A 7,429-nucleotide genomic window follows, 5' to 3' on the forward strand; every position below is an offset into this window, starting at 1 on the left:
GGAGAACAAATTCTCAGCCACTTGATATTCTGTGGACTCTGTAATTGTAAGCACCCAAAATTCAGTATAGAGATGAAATAGTTTCCATATTTCAATGTTTTCTGAATTATGAAATTCACCAACATGATGAATTTTTAGATCAGAAGACCTCTGTGAGAACCCTACTCTGATACTGAAATATAGTCGACTTCCTATACCACTTAAATATTTATAATATAATAAGATCTACATAAAAATCAAAATAAATGCCAAATCTTCCTCAAAGGTTGGAACTTTTTATTGTCTATACTCTAATACCTCTGAATGCCAATGCATAAGGCACTTTCTAAATTATAATGCAAAAGTGATTCATTTGGATGGAGTGGAGGTGTGAAGAGTTGTTTAGTGGCCAGAAGCACATATATTACAGCATAGTTGGGCTCTCCCTGAGGATCCTCATAACTACAGTGAGAAAACAGCTCAGCATCCTTGGGCCCTAACATTGAATCCCCTGACTAACTGGCTTTGATTGTACTAGTCCCCACCCCATCACCCAAAAGTCAGTAAGAAACAACTCTGATCATAGCAAACATAGCAACTCAGCTATTATGTGTAGAATATGCTTGGAAAAAACTTTAAAAATTTATACTAAATGAAGGTGTTTAAAAGGAATACTCAAGCAGTCCCAAATTAACGTCATAAATGGTAATAAAAATTTATCATTACACTTGCTCTACCTCTCAGTAAGCTTATATTTCATAAGGGGGAATAGACTTCAAAATCCTTGTCATCTCTGCTGGCCACTCCTCTGCTTCAGAACTTTTGCCCTGACAATGTTAGGGTGCTGACAGTGTTAGCATATTGTGTTGAGAAAGGAATCTTCACTTCCCAGCTGGTGGAAATGTCATCTGGTTCAACCTGTATGAAAAGCAATATGAAGCTCTCTCAAAACTGCCACACATCCAAACAATATCACATGTTGGCATCTACCCTCTAAATACAGAAACATGAATTTAGAAGGATATATGGACATCCATGTTTATTGCAACACTTAGAACAATAGCCCAAATATAAAAACAGCCCAAACACCCAAGTGTAAATGAATGGATCAAGAAGTAATTGTATATACAAACAATGAAATGCAGCTGAGGAATTGAGGAAATAATAAAATTTGCCACTACATGAGTGTAAATATTATCATCATGCTGAGTGAAGTCAGTTGGAAGGGAAGAGAGAGAAGATACTAAATGGTCTACCTTGTATGTGGGACTTAAAGATACATAGTAAAGAAGCAAACTTTGGCAAAGATAACAGACCTGAAAAATTGGTCCATAGAACTGAATTTAGGGGAGCAGATTGAAAGAAAGAAGTATTTAGGACCGTGGTAGAAGGAAGTGGTCACTCTGGTGGCAGGTGTGGTGCTGAAATGATTTATGCATGAAAGCTTCATTAACAGCACAGCGGTAGGGCGTTCGCCTTACAAGCGGCCAACATAGCCAACCCGAGTTCGATTCCTCCGCCCCTCTCGGAGAGCCCGGCAAGCTATCGAGAGTATTCGATATGCCAGACACAGTAACAACAAAGTCTCCAATGGAGACGTTACTGGGCCCGCTTGAGCAAATCGACGATCAACGGGAGGGCCTTTACCTTTACCTTTACCTTTTAACAGTATTATAATAAACAGTGCTTCAATTGAGATTTATTTTAAAGAAGAAAGAAAGGCTGTCCTAGTTTATGTTTTTCCATCAACGTTCCTTGGAGGAAATTTGAAGAAAGTCTAAGAGCAGGAGCAAGCTTGGCTCTTATCTGTTCCCCTCAGCACTCAGTCTTTATCAATCAGTTACAGTAGTCAGCTGGATTCTATGCACATGTAAGAGGACCAGCATCTCATCTTCCCATATTTTCCTCAAATGGCATTTTTCTGATATCCTAAATCCAAATATAGACATTTATTTCATTAAGTATCAGATAGGGCTGGAGATAAGGTTCAAAGAGCTCGAGTACATACATTGTCTGTGGGAGACCCCAGTCCCCAACAACGCATGGTCCCCTGAATACCATTTGTTGTGGCTCCCCACAAAGAGCAAATATCAGGTAACATGTTTTTTTCTGAAACTTCTGGTATTCGGTAAACACAAACAATGTTCATTTTCCTTTACTTTTATTTTTCTTTTTAGTTTAATTTGTTCTTGTATTTGGTTGAGATTCATAGTTTGTCCTACTTTCTGTATCTCAAGCAGATGAAAAACTCTGAGTGAACTTCAAAATCATTTCTATATTAAAAAGTCTATAGCACAGCGGTGGGGCGTTTGCCTTGCACGCAGCCAACATGGCCTACCCGAGTTCGATTCCTCCGCCCCTCTCGGAGAGCCCGGCAAGCTACCGAGAGTATCTCGCCTGCATGGCAGAGCCTGGCAAGCTACCCGTGACATATTTCGATATGCCAAACACAGTAACAACAAGTTTCATGATGGAGACGTTACTGGGCCCGCTCGAGCAAATTGATGAACAATGGGAGGAACGTGCTATCTATCTATCATAAATTCCCAAAATGATTAACTAAACTTGGTATGTATCAGTTGGAATGTATGGACATACACATAAAAGTAAAAGGAGGCAAGTGTCCATTTAATCCTGGTAAGTCATGTTATAAAAAGGTTAATAAAGATTTTCCAAAACTCCAAAGTGAGGCACAATTTATTACACAATTTAGGCTAATTTTATAGTTGATTTATACACTAGCATTTTATATTAGATGCCAGCAAGCATAATGAGATATAAAATTACAGAGCTGCATGAAGCTTGTAAAGAGAACAGGAATAGATATCAAACGTAAGTTACTGTTTAAGGACATTGCTGATTGCCTGTCCTTTACCTTGGGTTATTAAAGATCAACGTTTTCAAGCATAGTATGAGAAAATTACAGTCTAGGGATCACATCTCTGCTCTCCCTCTATGCTAAATGAATAAATAACAATAGTTTATGAATATTGCTCTTCAACTTATTTCAGCGTTGGCATTTTGCCTAAGAGCATAAATTTGATAGTTTTGTTAAACTAATGAAGTAATGTCTCCCTCTAGAAATAAATTTAAGATGTAAACCCAAAATTTCTAAATAACCAAAAATAATGCCATCAAAATCACTGTCATCTTCACTAAAATTTCAGTCAATGACAGTAACATATCAATGAATGAGAGCAGACTAGGGCCACTGAAAACCAATGCTGGGTCCACTGAAAAGCTGCTGATAATAAAGCACTGTAGCACTGTCCTGTTGTTCATCAATTTGCTTGAGTGGGCACCAGTAACGTCTCCATTGTGAGACTTATTGTTACTGTTTTTAGCATATTGAATACGCCACCGGGAGCTTGCTGGGTTTTGCCATTCGCTCAGTAGTTTGCCAGGCTCTCATAGAGGGACAGAGGAATAGAACCCATGTCCCCCACATGCAAGGCAAATGCCTTATCCGCTGTGCTATCGCTCAGTCTGCTGATAATAAAGGAGAGGGAAAAATAGAGAATAGGGGTAATGGTCAAGTGTCTGATGTTTATAATACAATGCGGAAACTGCACCTCGATTTTTAAAGTCTCAGAGTTTGCTTTGCTCTATTTGTTTTGCTTTGTGTCTTTCCGGTTTGAAAGTAATCATATGGTGTTTATCTCTCTCTCCATCTGCCTTTTTTCACTGATCAAAATGTTTCCTAGGTGCAGACATGTTGTTGCAAATAGCTAAGTGTCATCTTTTTTATATTGAAATAATGTTTGCTAAAATGGAAGTTGAATAAATTGGGAAAAGAACATGGGAAATATTCCACCTTTCTAAAGTTTCATAGATTCACAGATGCAAGGTCAGCAAAAGTGAAGTTCTAATAGTTATTGATTATAGTCTTGCAAGATCGAGTGGCAGATGAACAGGCTTAATAGTGGCTAGTGTGGAAGTTCCACCTCTGGTTCATCACTGGTTGAGTACTATGAAGTGAAGAATCTTCCAATGGAGTACCTTGTAGTGTATAATCTTCAGATGTTGCCTAAGTTTTATTGGAAAACTTGAATGTATACATCCTTTGGAACTGGTTGGGTTTTTAGAAGTAGATTCCATGCCCTTGGTGGGAAGATACTCCTAGGTCAAGTGCTTTCTACCCCGTCAAGAGTTTTTACTTGGCCCCTTCCTAACAAACTGTTCAAACACTCTGTTAGTTAATGAGTTGTTATATTGGCATGCTGCCAGTGAGTTTCCATTTAGGGCTAAATGCATTGTTCTGAAAATGAACCAGGACTATCTTAATTTCTAATAAGGGTGTCAACTATATATTGAAATATAGTAGCATTGTCCTCCCGTTGTTCATCAATTATCTTGAGCAGGCCCAGTATTGTATCAAATATAGAAGTTTAAAAAAATTATATGCCTTTTTTTTTCTGCCTCTTAGCGCCGAGCTCTTCTCATGTTCTCGTTCCGACTTATCACCCTCTCCGGCAGACTTGCCCCAGCAGCAGCAGCCGCAGCAGCAGCCAAATACCATGGGTTTGGGAGTTCCCCAGGCCTCCGGATGCTCAGGGATTACCTGGTTGACAAAAGCTACATCCAGGGTTACGTGCCGTCACAGGCCGACGTGGTGGTGTTTGAAGTGGTCTCCAGCCCACCACCTGCAGACTTGTATCATGCCCTTCAGTGTGTACAACCACACTAAGTCCTTCGAAAAGGAGAAGGCCAGTCTGCCCGGCGTGAAGAAAGCTCTGGGCAAATACGGCCCTGCTAATGTGGAAGACACACCACAGGAAGTGGAGCTGGGGACAGTAAGGACATTGCTGATTGATTGATGACGACATTGATCTCTTTGGATATGATGATGAGGAGAGCAAAGAGGCAAAGAAGCTAAGAGAAGAACGCCTTGCACAGTATGAATCAAAGAAAGTCAAAAATCCTGCAGTTGTTGCCAAGTCTTCCATTTTATTAGATGTGAAGCCTTAGGATGATGAAACGGATATGGCAAAATCAGGAGAGTGTCAGAAGCGTTCAAACGGATGGCTCCGTTTGGGGCTCTTCTAAACTAGTACCAGTAGGATACGGAATTAGAAAACTACAAATACAGTGTGCGGTTGAAGATGATAAAGTAGGAAAAGATATGCTGGAGGAGCAGATCGCTGCTTTTGAGGACTACGTGCAGTCATGGATGTGACTGCTTTCAACAAGATCTAAATACATTATGGATCACTGCTCTTCAATAAAGGCTTGAAGGATATATATATATATATATATATATATATATATATATATATGAAATATATATGCACTGTTCTAAATCAATTTATATATGTATGCATAAATATATATGCATAAATTGATTTAGAACGCTGCATACCTAAATCCTAGTAGTGTTACAAACCAGTGTTACTTTAGTTAGTTTTTAAAAACGGTGGGAAAAATCAGCTAATGGTGTTCTAAATCATTGCTGACTGTGTGAAGTCCAAGGCAGAATCTAGTTATAGGTTGGTTTTTGGCTGAAGTAACATTTACACCAGATCTCTTCTGGGAACTTAGAATTATTTTATTTCATTTATTTATTTTACAAAGCTGTTCATGATTGAATTTCAATCATTCAATATTCCAACACCCGTCCCTCCACCAAAGAACTTACAATTCTTGTGAACTCCTTTAGATATTTTAGGAAATGCTCAGTTTGAATCATGAAAGAAAAAAAATAGACAGCTTGCTTAGTCACTAAGTACTTTAAACTGAAATTTGCAGAAACAGCATGCAAAGTCCCTTGATTAAGATCAAGCAGCCTTTTCCCATTATTATGTAAATTTGCTTACAGAACTCACCAAGTTCACAAAAGGAAATGGAATTTCATTTTTATCCTGTTAAATTACATCACAGAATTCAAATTTATCATTTCTTTTATTCTGCTTTTGTTCCTTAGCAATTTTCTTTTTTAGTTTCTCTCTTCTTTTCATAGGATTTTCTCAAATCACCACATTTTATTTTGCGTGAATCTATCTTTTCTAAAATTTTCCACATTCCCATTTTTCTTTCCAGTCTCTCAGTAGGCCCATCATTAGACACTGAGTACTGGCTTCTGGTTCCTGTTTCCTTTCATTGTTCTTCCTTTTTCACAATGAAACTTTACTTTTGTTCTTTCTCATAGCTCACAAATTCTTAACTTTTGCCTCTTTTACATATCTATCCAAAGATCAATGACACTAATGTTTGAAACTTGAAAAAAATTTAGACTGTATAATCATTAGTAAGTCTAAAGGAAATCTCCTTAGAAGGTACTTTAACATTAGATTAGGTTATTGTGAACACCCAATTTTATTGACTCTGTGAACTCTGGTTGAACAAAAAGCATTGGATAAAGTTTGCCTCAGACAAAGGATTTCGATATTTCTGTTACATTGCTAAATAAATAAAAGCTTTTCAAAAATGTATAACATTTATTAAGTAAAGGCCCTCCCGTTGATCGTCGATTTGCTCGAGCGGGCCCAGTAACGTCTCCATTGGAGACTTTGTTGTTACTGTGTTTGGCATATCGAATACGTCACAGGAAGCTTGCCAGGCCCTGCCGTGCAGGCGAGATACTCTCAGTAGCTTGCTCGGTTCTCCGAGAGGGGCGGAGAAATCGAAATAGGGTCGGCCATGTTGGCTGCATGCAAGGCAAACGCCCTACCGCTTTACTATAACATTTATTAATTCTGGCAGTAATATCACATGTAGATAATTCTAATAATATTATTATAACTAATTTATAGAAAGCAAGAGATGTTTTTTCTACAAACTCTGCCTTCAAACCTACACTGTTCAATTTCTCTTTTCTTATTTCCATTGAAACATTTTATACAGACTATATGAATATCAAATATTATAAAATACAAAAATTCATGTTCAACAAGAATCACTTGTCAGTACTAAAAATACTCTACTGCCTCTGATTCATAACTTTAGTGTCAAAGGTGTGTCCCAATAGTAGAACTCTTGCCTCTTATGCCTGGGTCTACTTCCTAACATCACACACACACACACACACACACACACACACACATACACTTCACATGTTCACATGTGTGATTTACTCATTTCTAACTTGAATCACATTTTTAATTTAGTTTCCCCCTCCTATACTGTCCTGAACTGGTTCAATATCTATCATGGCTGAGGTAAATTTGTTTTTTGTTTTTCTTTCATATTTGATGCTATTTCCTGCTCTACTCTGAATTCTCTAAAATTTGTGAGCATTTCTAAGAGATAGAATGAATTTTAATTGTGTATTTCTTTTTTTTTTTGTTCACATTGAATTGCTCCAGTATTTGTGTCTCTCTGGTAATATATAAAATGGGGATATATATATGTATATATATATACATATATATATGAGGGAGTCATTTCTGAGAGGCACTATAAAAGGCTAACACTTTTACATTTTCTATAATTCATGCTTGCTCTATTCAATCTC

At 37.6% G+C, this 7,429-nt stretch overlaps 1 pseudogene; it reads left to right on the forward strand.

Annotated features, from left to right (window-relative positions):
* The first annotated feature begins 4,420 nt into the window (after positions 1 to 4,420).
* LOC130046078 (elongation factor 1-beta-like) lies at positions 4,421 to 5,175 on the forward strand (annotated as a pseudogene).
* Positions 5,176 to 7,429: the final 2,254 nt, after the last annotated feature.

Source organism: Sorex fumeus, unplaced genomic scaffold (assembly GCF_029834395.1).
Source record: "Sorex fumeus unplaced genomic scaffold, SorFum_2.1 ptg000131l, whole genome shotgun sequence".
Taxonomy (NCBI): domain Eukaryota; kingdom Metazoa; phylum Chordata; class Mammalia; order Eulipotyphla; family Soricidae; genus Sorex; species Sorex fumeus.